General features: G+C 48.3%; 1 long non-coding RNA gene across 9 annotated transcripts in view; it reads left to right on the top strand.

Moving 5' to 3' along the window:
• The first annotated feature begins 2,591 nt into the window (after nt 1-2,591).
• The window catches only part of LOC132208534 (uncharacterized), a 32,860-nt gene continuing 22,229 nt past the window's right edge, over nt 2,592-13,222 (top strand). For 2 of the 9 annotated variants that reach the window (XR_009444648.1, XR_009444649.1), the window contains exons 1-2: nt 2,592-4,191; nt 10,744-10,890. This is a non-coding gene — a long non-coding RNA (uncharacterized LOC132208534). Of the gene's footprint in view, nt 4,192-5,688; nt 7,060-10,743; nt 10,891-13,222 lie in introns of those variants that run through there. The other 7 variants (XR_009444652.1, XR_009444651.1, XR_009444646.1 and 4 more) reach the window with 6 other exon arrangements.

Consider the following 13,222-nt stretch of genomic DNA (forward strand, 5'->3'; position numbering starts at 1 on the left):
ACCTGTGAACTTCAATCTGTGCCCCCTGTTTATTGACATGTCTACGAATGGAAAAAGCAACTTCCAGTTAACCTTTCCATGTCCTTCAAAATCTTAAACACCTTCACCATGTCCCCTAGTCTGCTCCAATCTTGGCATCGGTCAGATGGGCAGGTCAGTGGCGGATTGATGTAGCCTGAAGAAGGAATAAGATGAGAGTACTTAACGTGGCAAAGCCTGTCGTGCCCGATGGAGGTCAGCAATGGCAGTCAGCAGAGAAGTCCACCGGCAAGGATGGGCGGGCCCTAGCCCAACGCAGGGGAATACAAACCGTCACGGGGGAAGCCTCGTTCAGAGTGTCTGCAAATTCGTGGCTTAAGAAAGGACTGTAATGTTTGACTTTTTAAACTTTTGTTTTTATTTTTCTACTGTTATACTAAGAAGACTGTCGTGCTGAACTTTTTAACTTATTCATTTATTTTTCTAACATAGAACGTGGAACGGTACAGCGCAGTACAGGCCCTTCGGCCCACGATGTTGTATCAAACTTTTACCCTCATCCTAAGGTCTATCTAATCGCCACCCCTACCTTATATTGTCATCCATTTGCTTGTCTAATAGCCAATTAAATGCCCCTAATGAGGCTGACTTCACTACCCTCTCCGGCATTGCATTCCACTCCCCTACGACTCTGAGTAAAGAAGGATGGATACCTTTTCTACTTCTGCAACTAAAATTTCATACCAAGGTACTTTGTCCCTGAGATGACACCGTCTGAGGTGACATTGTACTCTTGTACCGTGTATTGAATACATGTGATAATAAAACCTAAATCTAAATCTAATGCATAGCAGGACACTGGGAAGCTTAGAGGAGAAAAGGGATGCTGGGGTGCTTGTTCATAAATTCCTGAAGGGGTCAGGACAGGCTAGTAAGGGTTGTTACAAAGACATATGGGACATCTCCCTTTATCAGTCGTGGCGTAGATTCTAAGAATGGGGAGGTCACTTTGGAGCTGTTTAAAAGTTTGTTTCGGCCACAGCTGGAGTCGTGTGTGGCGTTTTGGTCACCACCCATTAGGCCTTGTTAGCCCTCCAGAGTTCGTTAGCCCACATTTTTCCTGGTTGAGTTCCAATTGCTGTGCCCAGCTGACCAGTCAGTTGATCTCCTCCTGAAGTTTATTCATCCTGCCTGTCAACCAATTTTAGATCCAGTGTGCCACTTTGCCTTTGATCCCATGGCTGTTATTTACATGACCATTCCACCGATATCCTCCTCACTGAATTAGTGATTTGCTAGCGACACGGTCATACACTCTGTGTTTAAGCTGAAATGATGAATCTCATTGACAAATTTCAAGGGCCCTTGTGGCAAGCCCTGCACAACCCCACTCAAAGCAAACATCCTGTCAGATAGATATCTCTCTACCGTCAATCACCCTGTGCTCTCTGCCTCAGCCAGTTTTGGCTCCAGTGTGCCTCTTTGCCTTTGATCCCGTTGACTGCTGTTTTCTTGATCACTCTGCCAAGGGGGGCTTTACTAAGTCCACATCAAATGCATAAGCTCATCAACACTCCAACATCTCCTCAAAAAAGGATCAAATTTCTGAAATGTGACCTCATCTTAACAAATCCATACTGACTATCCCTGATTAATTCATGCAAGTACATTCTACCCCTAAGAATGCCTCTTTATAGCTTCTCCAGTGCTGAGATTATTCTGACTGGCCATAAATTTCTTGGTCTGTTCCTCTCTCCGTTTGTTCATAGTAGGACAACGTTAATAGTCCCTAGAGTCAGTAATTAAGAAAGCGCATGTAATGTCGTTTATCTCAAGAGGGTTGGAATATAAAAGCAGCAATGTGCCTCTGAGGCTTTATAAGGCTCTCGTTAGGCCCCATTTAGAATACTGTGTCCAATTTTGGGCCCCATGCTTCAGGAAGGACATTCTAGCCCTGGAGCGTGTCCAGCGTAGATTCACATGGATGATCCCTGGAATGGTAGGTTTAGCGTATGATGAACGGCTGAGGATCCTGGGATTGTACTCATTAAAGTTTAGAAGGTCGAGGGGAGATCTAATAGAAACTTACAAGATAATGAATGGTTTAGAAGGGGTGGACGCTCGGAAGTTGTTTCCGTTAGGAGGGGAGACGAGGACCCGTGGGCACAGACTTAAAATTAGAGGGGGTAAATTTAAAACTGAAATGAGACAACATTTCTTCAGCCAGAGAGTGGTGGGCTTGTGGAATTCATTGCCGCAGAGTGCATGGAGGCCGGGTTGTTGGATGCCTTCAAGGCAGAGATCGACAAATTCTTGATCTCAAAAGGAATCAAGGGCTGCGGGGAGAGTGCAGGGAAGTGGTGTTGAAATGCCCATCATCCATGATTTAAATGGCGGAGTGGACTTCATGGGCCAAATGGCCCAACTTCGACTTGTATCTTGTGGTCTTAAGGGGCTGGACATGAAGCCATTAGAGGTGAGTGTAGGTGGGGAGGGAGGGAGGGGATAGGTCACTCTGGGGAGGACGAACAGGTCAAGGGGGTGGGAGGAGCTTCATAGGTAGGGAATGGGGCTTGGCTTGAGCTGGGAGGAGCAGATGGGTAAGAGGAAGAACAGATTAGGGAGGTGGGGACGAGATGGGCTAGTTTTGGGATGCAGTGGTGGGAGTGGAGATTTTGAAGCTTGTGAAATCCACATTGATAGCATTGGGCTGCAGAGTTCCCAAGGCTCAGTTAAGGAAGGACAACAAACATTGATCAGTCAGTCATACATCCAGCAAGAAAACTTTATTTTTTTAAAAAAATAGGATGCATCTGTTAATCAAGTGGCAAAGCATTATCGAGTTTTGAGAAGATTTGTAGCTCAGGGTTCAGGTTCTGGATGTAAGATTGCTCAATGAGCTGGAAGGTTAGTTTTCAGATGATTCGTCACCATTCCAGGTAAAATCATCAGTGAGCCTCCGGTGAAGCGCTGGAGTTCGGTCCCGCTTTCTCTTCAAGTGTTTCGGTTTCCTTGGGTTGGTGATGTCATTTCCTGTTCTTTCTCTCAGAGGATGGGAGATGGATTTGGAGCCAATGTGTCCTCCCTGGTGTAGTTTGTGTATGGAATGAACTGCCAGAGGCTATTATACTCACAGTATTTAAAAGTCACCTGCATGGACACATGAATAGGAAGGGTCTGGAGGGATATGGGCAACATGCTGGCAAATGGAACTAGTCAGTTACGATATCTGGTCGGCCTGAAGGGTTTGTTTCCCTGCTGTACAACTCTGCGACTCTGTCTCTTTGTCTCCCCCTCCCCCTCTCTCATTTGCTCCAGACCCACCCCCCACCACACACACAATCTCTGTCTCTCCATCTCTGTGTGTGTGCGCCTCACTCTCTGTCTGTCTGTGTGTCTCTCTCTCTCTCGCTGTGCACTTCTCTGTCTCTCTCCTTCTCTTTCACTGTCTCTTTGGTCTTTGTGTGTGTGTGCCCCTCTCTGTCTCTGCCTCCCTCTGTATGTGCTTCTGCCTTTCTCTCTCTCCGTCGACCCCCCACCCACTCTGCGCCGCCCCTCCCCCCGCCTTTTCCTCCATCTCTCTTACTCTCTAGCCGAGCCTCTCCACCCGCTCAGCAGGGAGCGTTGTGAGTTTCTTTCGAACAAAGTTTAAAGATCTCTGTTTGAACCCAACCCATCCGCAATCAGACTGCATTTCTAATCCCCCCCCCCCCCCCCTCTCTCTCTCTCTCTCTCTCTCTCTCACACACACACACACACACTGTCTCTTTCTCCCTTTCAGTCAATCCCCTTCCTCTCCTGGTCCTACTCACGCCTTTTCCCACCCCCCGACTCTGCCTCGGCGATGAGTCCGCTGTCTGGATCCCTTTACCCAGGAGTGGGCTGAGGACCCAGCGGTTCGGCAGCGGGGATCATCGCACCACGCTCCTGGACCCCTACAACCTCCTGTTCTCCAGCGGCCTCCAGCATGACCACCGGGCTAGGAGCAGGCATCCGGGCTGCCGGAGCGCTCGCTGCTCAGTGGCTCAGCCCTGCGCCGCCTTTGCCGGGAGCGGGGATCCGAGGTGGGAGAAGGCCTCTTCGCCCGGCTCCTGGGCACAGCTACCTGCCTGAACAGCTGCCTGGCACCGAGCCTGCGCTCCCCGAGCACCCGGCCGCGGGTCCGCGACGCCTTCCGGGGCTGAGTAGCCGAAAACTATCTCCTACTGCAAGGTGAGAGCGGGGTTTGGGGTGAAGGGAGGACTGGGGACATGAGCACGGTCCCTGTTTCACATCCTGCGCCGCTCCTATCACAAGGCGAGGGGTTGGGAATGTATGTTTTGGGGGTGAGAATAGCCCTCCTCGGGTGAGGGAAGGCTGGGGACATTGGGAGGGTGTCTATTATACAGCCCTGCGCGGGTTTCCGTAGCCGAACAGCCTACTGCTCTCGTACTACAAGGTAAAGGGAAGGAGGGGGTTGGAATGGGGTGGGGTTTCGAGGATAGCCGTCCTGGAAGTGAGAGGACATGGTGAGAGTCACTATTGTACAGCCCAGTGACTGAATGGCTTACAGCTACTGCAAAAGGGTCGGTTTAGGAGAGGGGTGTTGTAGGGAGGTTTGGGGTCACGGGCAGAGCTGCTTTCTGCAGCTGAACAGCTACTGCCACAAGATGAGATGGGAGAAGGTGTTTTCGGAGTGAGGGGATGCTCCCTCACCCCGCCGCTGTGGGAAGTAGGATCTTTATCGCACAGCACTCCGACGACAAGGTGGGAAGGCAGGAGGGGCTCCTGGGGATGAGGGAAGGACAGAACCAGGGTCAGTATAAGGTTAGGGGCTGAACAGACCCCTTCCAGGGGCTATGGGGAGCTCTTGATGCCCTGCACCAAGCGACCAGCCGAGATCGACCCGCAGCTCTCCGACTACAAGGGGACCCTGTCTCAGAGGCTGGAGCATTTCTAGCCGGAGCTCTGAGGGAAAGGGTCATCGCATCCAAAACGTTATCTCGGTACTTTTTCTTCACAGATGCTGAGCATTTTCAGCAACTTGTGTTTGCATTTCTACCCGGAGGTGGGTTTGTGGAGAGACACCATGGGAAGGGAATGGGTGTGGGGTTTGATGGGGCAGTCACAGAGACTGTCGAGAGAGAGAGAGAGGCAACCCCTGTGTCAGGGTTTGGAAAATCTCCGGCAGTGCTTCATTTCTCTCTCAGCCGAAGGCGCTGCGTGCTTTGGTTTCCTTTGCTCTTGTACTCTCTCCCCCTGTGAATAAAGCCAGAGTGAGAGAGAGAGAGTTTGTGGTGGGAGAGAGAAAAGGGACAGAAAGATGGAAATAAAGGAGCATGACAAGGGAGTGAAATTAGGGCCAGCAGAGGTGAGAGAGGGGGAGAGAATCAGAGTGAGGGAGGAAGAGTGATAAAACACAAACAAAAGAGAATGGGAGGTAACGAGGTGTTCATGAGCATGAAACAGCAGGACATGCAGCATCAGAGGCCAGGGAAGCTGATGTCAGCCTGTCTGCTGTGTTCATCTCCCTTCCTCCGTTCCCCCCCTCCTCCTGCCCCTTTGCCCCCCTCCTGCTGCCCCTTTGCCCCCCCACCCCCTCATCCTCCTGCCCCTTTGCCCCCACTCCTCCTGCCCCTTTGCCCCCACTCCTCCTGCCCCTTTGCCCCCCCTCCTCCTCCTGCCCCTTTGCCCCCCCTCCTCCTCCTGCCCCTTTGCCCCCCCTCCTCCTCCTGCCCCTTTGCCCCCCCTTCCTCTTGCTCCCTCCATTCATCCATTCCTTCTTCCAGTCAGTCCTCGCTCCCTCCCTCCCTCGCTCCCTCCCACCAGCCATCCATTCCTCCCTCCCTCGCTCCCTCTAGTCAGTCAAAACAACTAAGAAAATTACAGCACAGGAACAGGTCCTTCAGCCCTCCAAGCCTGCGCCGATCAAGATCCTCTGTCTCACCTGTCACCTATTTTCTCACGGTCTGTGTCCATTTGCTCCCTGCCCATCCACGTGCCTGTCCAAATATATCTTAAAAGACGCTAACGTGTCTGCGTCTCCCACCTCCGCTGGCAACACGTTCCAGGTGCCCACCAACCTCTGTGTAAAGAACTTTCCATGCATATGTCCCTTAAACTTTGCTCCTCTCACTTTGAACTCATGACCCCTCGTAATTGAGTCCTCCACTCTGTGGGTAAAAAGCTTTTTGCTGTTCACCCTGTCTATACCCTCATGATTTTGTGGACCTCAATCAGGTCCCCCCCAATCTCCATCTTTCTCATGAAAATAATCCTAGTCTACTCAACCTCTCTTCATGGCGAGCACCCTCCATACAAGGCAGCATCCTGGTGAACCTCCTCTGCACCCTCTCCAAAGCATCCACATCCTTTTGGTAATGTGGCGACTGGAACTGTGCACAGTAGTCCAAATGTGGCCAAACCAAAGTCCGATACAACTGCAACATGACCTTGGCAAGTCTTGTACTCAATACCCCATCCAATGAAGGAAAGTATGCCATATGCCTTCGAGACCACCCTATTGACCTGCGTTGTCACCTTCAGGGAACAATGGACCTGAACACCCAGATCTCTCTGTTCATCAATTTTCCCCAAGACTTTTCCATTTACTGTATAGTTCGTCCTTGAATTTGATCTTCCAAAATGCATCACCCTGCATTTGCCCGGATTGAACTCCATCTGCCATTTATCTGCCCAACTCTCCAGTCTACCTATGTTCTGCTGTAACCTCTGATAGTCCCCTTCACTATCGGCTTCTCCATTCCTCCCTTGTAGTGCGATTAGGCAAGACTAAGGAGGCATAGAATGGGTTAGCAAAATGCAGGGCAATGGGGACAATTGAATTGTGGAGCTGGTTTAAGGAGCAGATATTGCGTGTCCTTGATAGGTACGTCCCTGTCAGGCAGGGAGGAAGCGATCAGCTAAGGGAACCGTGGTTTACTAAAAAAATTGTATCTCTTGTTAAGCAGAAGAGGGAGGCTGATGTGACGATGAGACCAGATGGTTCACATGAGGTGATGGAGAGCTACAGATTAGTTAGGAAGGATTTAAAGAGAGAGTTAAGAAGAGCAAGGAGGGTACACGAGCAGACACTGGCAGGTAAATAAAGGAGACCCCGAAAGCTTTCGATAGGTATGTGAGGAATAAGAGGATGACTTGGGTAGGCATAGGGCCAGTCAAAGACAGAAGTGGGAAGTTGTGTGTGGACGCTGTGGAGATTGGAGAGGTGCTAAATTAATGTTTCTCATCTGTTTTCACTGAGGGACAGGAGAATATTGTAGAGGAGGTGACTGAGTTAGAGGCTACTAGAATTGAAAGGGTTAAGGTTAGTAAGGAGGAAGTGTCATCAATTCCACAACGTGTGACGGTAGGTAAAGCCCCTGGGCCTGATAGGATTTTTCCGAGGATTGTCTGGGATGCTAGGGAGGAGGTGGTGGAGCCTTTGGCCTTGATCTTGGAGTCCTCATTATCTACAGGTTTCGTACCAGAGGAGTGGAGGATTGCAAATGTTGTGCCCTTGTTCAAGAGGGGCAGTAGGAATGACCCAGGCAATTATAGACCTGTGAGCCTTAGGTGTGTTGCAGGAAAAATTTTGGAAAGGATTATAAGAGACAGGATTTATAATCATCCAACAAGCAACAACTTGATTGGAGATAGTCAGCATGGATTCGTCAAGGGCAGGTCGTGTCTCACAAACCTCACTGAGTTTTTTGAGAAGGTGACCAAACATGTGGATGAGGGTCGGGCAGTTGGCGTGGTGTACATGGACTTCAGTAAAGTCTTTGATAAGTTTCCCCATGGTAGGCTCTCGGAGAAAATACAGAGGCTCGGGATTGAGGGAGATTTAGCCATTTGGATTAGAAACTGGCTTTCGGTAAGAAGGCAACAAGTGGTGGTTGATGGAAAATATTCAGCCTGGAGTCCGGTTACGCGTGGTGTGCCTCAAGGATCTGTTTTGTGACCACTGCTGTTTGTCATTTGTATAAATGACTTGGACGCAGGAATTGGTGGATGGGTTTGTGAGTTTGCAGATGACACTAAAGTCGGTGGAGTGGTGGACAGTGTGGAAGAATGTTGCAGGTTGCAGGGAGACTTGGATAAACTGCAGAATTGTCCCGAAATTTGGCAAATGGAGATTAATATGGATAAATGTGAGGTGATTCACTTTGGGAGGAATAATAGGAAGGCAGAACACCGGGTCAACGGAAAGATTATTGGCAGTGTAGATGAGCAGAGGGATCTTGGTGTCCATCTACATAGATTCCTGAAAATTGCCACCCAGGTTGATAGTGCTGTTCAGAAGTCTGATGGTGTTTTAGGTTTCATTGGTAGAGGGATTGAGTTGCGGAGACGTGATGTCATGCTGCAACTCTACAAAACGCTAGTGCGGCCTCGGTTCGAATATTGCGTGGTCGCTCCATTACAGGAAGGATGTGGAATCGTTGGAACAGGTGCAGAGGAGATTTACCAGAATGTTGCCTGGTCTGGAGCGAAGGTCTCATGAAGAAAGGCTGAGGAACTTGGGTCCCTTCTCATTGGAGAGAAGGAGGCTCAGGGGGATTTAATAGAGATATACAAGATGGTCAGTGGATTAGATAGGGTGCACAGTGAGAGTCTTTTTCCGAGGATGATGACTTCAGCTTGTACAAGGGGGTGCAGCTACACATTGAGGGGTGATGGATTTAAGACAGATGTCAGAGGCAGGTTCTTTACTCAGAGAGTGGTAAGGGCGTGGAATGCCCTGCCTGCCAATGAAGTTAACTCGGCCACATGAGGGGCATTTAAACAGCCCTTGGATCAGCATATGTTTGACAATAGGATAGTGCAGGGGAATGGGCTTCGATTAGTTCACAGGTCGGCGTAACATGGAGAGCCGAAGGGCCTGTTCTGCGTTGTGTTCTTCTATGTTCAGTTACAGTTCACAGATTACTCTACCACTCATTTTAGTGTTGTGTGAAAAGGATAATGAACATCTGCAGAAGGACGCAGAAAGTGTCAGTGAATGGACAATGGCAGATGGAGTGCAACGATGGTAAATGTGAGACTCCATTTTGGTAGCAATTAGGGCAAAATGGAGTATTAGTTAAATGGTGAAAAATTGTAGCATGCTGCTATTCCCCGGTTGAATGTTTTAAAGGCCAAGACAGACAGATCTTTGAACAGCAAAGGAATTGAGTTTAAAAATCGGGAGGGGATGCTTAAGTTGTATAGGGTGCTGGTGAGGCTTGATGTCGAATAGTTTGTACAGTTTTAGTCTCCTCACTTGAGAAAGGATGTGCTGGCAGTGGAGGGGGTGCAAAGGAGCTTCACAAGATTGATTCCACAATTGAAAATGTTGCTGTATGGGGAGAGATTGAGGAGACTTGGATTGCACTCTCTGAGACTTCGAAGAATGAGGGGTGTTCTAATAGCACCTTTTAAAATGATGAAAGAAATAGATAGGAAAGAAACACGGAAGTTGTTTCCGCTGATGGGTGAAATTACAACCAGGCAGCACAGCCTCAAAATAAGGGTGAACAGTTTGAAGACTGAGTTGAGGATGAGCTTCTTCATCCAAAGGGTTGTGAATCTGTGGAATTCTCTGCTCAGTGAAACAGTCAAGGTTCCCTGGTTGAATGTTTTAAAGGCCAAGACAGATAGATCTTTGAACAGGAAAGGAATTGAGTGTTATGGTGAATGGGAGGGTAAGTGGAACTGAGTCCGCAAAAAGATCAGCGATGACCTTATTGAATGGCGGAGCGAGCTGGAAGAGACAGATGACCTACTCCTTTATTTCTTCTGTCCATATGTCCTTAGATTGCCATCCTTGTCATTCCTCCTTCCCTGGAATAGGCCAGTTCTGAACGCTGATCAGTAGGTCTTTAAATATCTCCCGCGTATCAAATGCCGACTTGTTCAATCAAAGCTCCTCCCAATTAATACTGCTCAGCTCCTACCTAATACTGATGTAATTTTCCTTCCCACAATTTCGTAGCTTCCCCCAAGGTCCTGATTATTCATAGCTATCTTAAAATGTAAGGAGAGGCGATCACCCCGTTTAAGAAGCTCCTGGTTCAGTGTTTTTCCCCATGTGGGAGTCAACTACAGGTTTTCTTGTTCCAAGGTTGGGGAGGAAATAGCCGATTGGTATTATTGCTGGACTGTTAATTCAGAGACTTAGATAACATTCTGGGGACCTGTGTTCAAATCCCAGCACAGCAGGTGGTGGAATTTGAATTGAATACAAAAGAAAATCATGAATGAAGAATCTAATGATGACCATGAATCCATTGTCAAATGTCAGAAAAACCCACCTGCTTCACTGATGTCCTTTCGGAAAGGAAACTGCCATCCTTACATGGTCTGGCCTACATGTGACTGCAGACCCACAGCCAGATGATTGACTCTGAACTGTCCCCTGGGCAATTCGGGATGGACAATAAACACTGCCGAGCTAGTGATGTCGTCCTCCCATTAGCAAATAAATAAAATTGGATTCTATGTCTTCCGATTGAAGATCGTTTCTTGTTCTCACAGTAATTTCATCGCTTAGTCAGTTTCCCTCTTGCCTGTCTTTTTGGAATGTCACGTAGCCCTGCACATTTACCTCCAGTGTTGATCGCCTTATAACCATGTCTTTGTAATAGCTCTCAAATCATGCCCGTCAACCTGTATGTGTGCTACGAATTTGTTGATTTTGTTCTGAATACAATGAGCACGCAAGCAAAGAGTCATTAATTTTGATTTATAACTTTATTTCACCTCTTGACACTATTTACAGCTGTTTTCTGTTTCTACATGCAGTCTTTTCCAGTCCCATGCTGAGTATTGTTATCCCAATAGTTCTTTAATGTCAGTGTGTGTGTATTCCTGGGCGACTATGCTCGTGTGGTCTACGGAGTTGTGGAGGTCACAGTTCTAGGACAGCCATTTCATAGGCCTCTGCTGCAGGTAAGAAGAAAAGAAAATCTCTTGCTCTGAGCTCTGCAAACCAGGGCAATGTCAAAAAGGAACCAAGGTCAAAAGTTTCAACAAGAATCTCAAAATTAACTGCTGAATTCACATAAGCATTCCGGGGATCGCCCAATGTAGTGGCCACAACATCCCACTTTCTATTCCTCACAAACAATCCAAAGGCTGAACTATCCGTATCCCTCTTAACGGTTATGTTTTTTGAGCTAATTTCTTGTTTCTAACTTGTGTGTATTTGTGGTGCCTTATGACTTCTTGCGTTTAGCAATTGATAAACTCACTTTCTCACTAATTCAGTAAAACCTAGTTTTATAGAATCCCCAGTGTGGAAACAGGCCATTCAGTTCAAGAAGTCCACAGCAACCCTACAAAGAGCATCCCACCCAGACCCATCCCCATTCCCTACTCTATCCCTGTCAGCCTGCATTTCCCATGGCTAATATACCTAACCTACACGTATGTGGGCAATGTGGGTAATTCAGCATTCCCAATCCACCTAACCTGCACATCTCTGGACTGGTCAAAACAATGATTCGATTTGAATTAGTTAGAATGCAGCTGTTAACAGTAATCCTCCGTCCCTGTGTTGGAGCGAGATTTAACATTCAAGATCAAAAATGAAACACTTGAACAAGGTAGCTCAAATTGAGGTTGTTGACTTTGCTCGCCGAGCTGGCTTGTTTTCATTGAGACGTTTCGTCACCATGATTGGTGACATCACCAGTAGAGCCTCCAACGAAACAATGTTACTTTACTCTGTCTGGAATTTATACTGTCCGGTCTGTTACCATGAGTACTGTCATTTCGGGTTTTGATCTGTATGGGTTTGTATGTGCAGTCCAATTGTATCTGTTTGTTGGTTGCATTATGGGTGGAGAATCACGCCACTCATATGAAACTGGGACAAGGTAACCATAGTAGCCCAAGCCAAGTGTAGACACGCAGAGGAATTCCTAGAGGCATGGTTCTCCACCCATTCTGCAGGCTCACATTCTTGGTCTCTTCAGTTTGAATATGATCACTTAACCATATCCTTTATGACAAACAACAGAGTCTTACTTCCTAAAATCTTCAAACAGGACTGTCCAGACAGATCCACTTGTTCTCATGATATCGTCTTCTGTTGGAGGGCTTCCGAAATGTCTGCATTCTTCCTCAACTGAGCATTCCTTGCGTTCGTGGTTGACAGAGCTCTCGGCCATGTCCAACCCATGTCCTACACTTTGGCCTCACCCCTGATGAGGTACCCTGGTCCTCAATGACCAACCCATCAATATCCACATCGAGAAGAACATCAGCCACGATTTCTAACAAGATCCCACCACCAGGCATATATTCCCCTCCCCTCCCTTGTCAGCCTTCCGCAGGGACCATTCCATCAGGACACCTCGGTCCACTCCTGATCCGTTCACAACACCTCCCCATAACCCGACAGCACTTTGCATGCCACCACAGAAGGCATAACATCTGCCCATTTACTTCCTCCCGCTTCACTATCCAAGGCTTCCAGGGGAAGCAGCGATTTACCCACACTTCACTCAATCTAGTCTACTGTATTCACTGCTCTCAATATTGTCTCGCTCTGCATCGGGGAGACGAAACACAGACTGACCAACCACTTGGCTGAACACCTATATTCTGTCCATAAAAATGGCCCCAGGTTTCCAATTGCCTGTCACTTGAGCACCCCATCATGATCCCTGGCCAAAATCTCTGTCTCAGGCTTGCTGCAGTGCTCCAGTGAGTGCAAGGTTGAAGACAAAAATCTCATGTTTGCTTTGCAGAACACCTCCGCTCGGTTCGCAATCAACAACAGCACCTTCCAGTCGCCAACCATTTTAACTCCTTTAACTCCCCCTCCCATTCCTTAGACGGCATGTCCATCATGGGCCTCCTGCAGTGCCACAATGATGCCACCTGAAGGGGGCAGGAGCAGCAACTCATATTCCGCTTGGGAACCCTGCAGCCCAATGGTATCAATGTGAACTTCACAAGCTTCAAAGTCTCCCCTTCCCCCACTGCATCCCAAAACGAGCCCAACTGCATCCCAAAACCAGCCCAGCTTGTCCCACCTCCCTAACCTGTTCTTCCTCTCACCTATCCCCTCCTCCCACCTCAAGCCGCACCTCCATTTCGTACCGACTAACCTCGTCCCGTCTCCTTGACTTGTTCGTCCTCCCCGGACTGACCTATCCGCTCTCTACCTCCTCACCTACACTCATCTCTACTGGCTCCATCCACACCTCTTTAACTTGTCTGTCTCCTTTCCACCTATCTTCTCCTCTATCCATCTTCAATCCGCCTCCCCCTC

Source organism: Stegostoma tigrinum, unplaced genomic scaffold (assembly GCF_030684315.1).
Source record: "Stegostoma tigrinum isolate sSteTig4 unplaced genomic scaffold, sSteTig4.hap1 scaffold_458, whole genome shotgun sequence".
Classification (NCBI taxonomy): domain Eukaryota; kingdom Metazoa; phylum Chordata; class Chondrichthyes; order Orectolobiformes; family Stegostomatidae; genus Stegostoma; species Stegostoma tigrinum.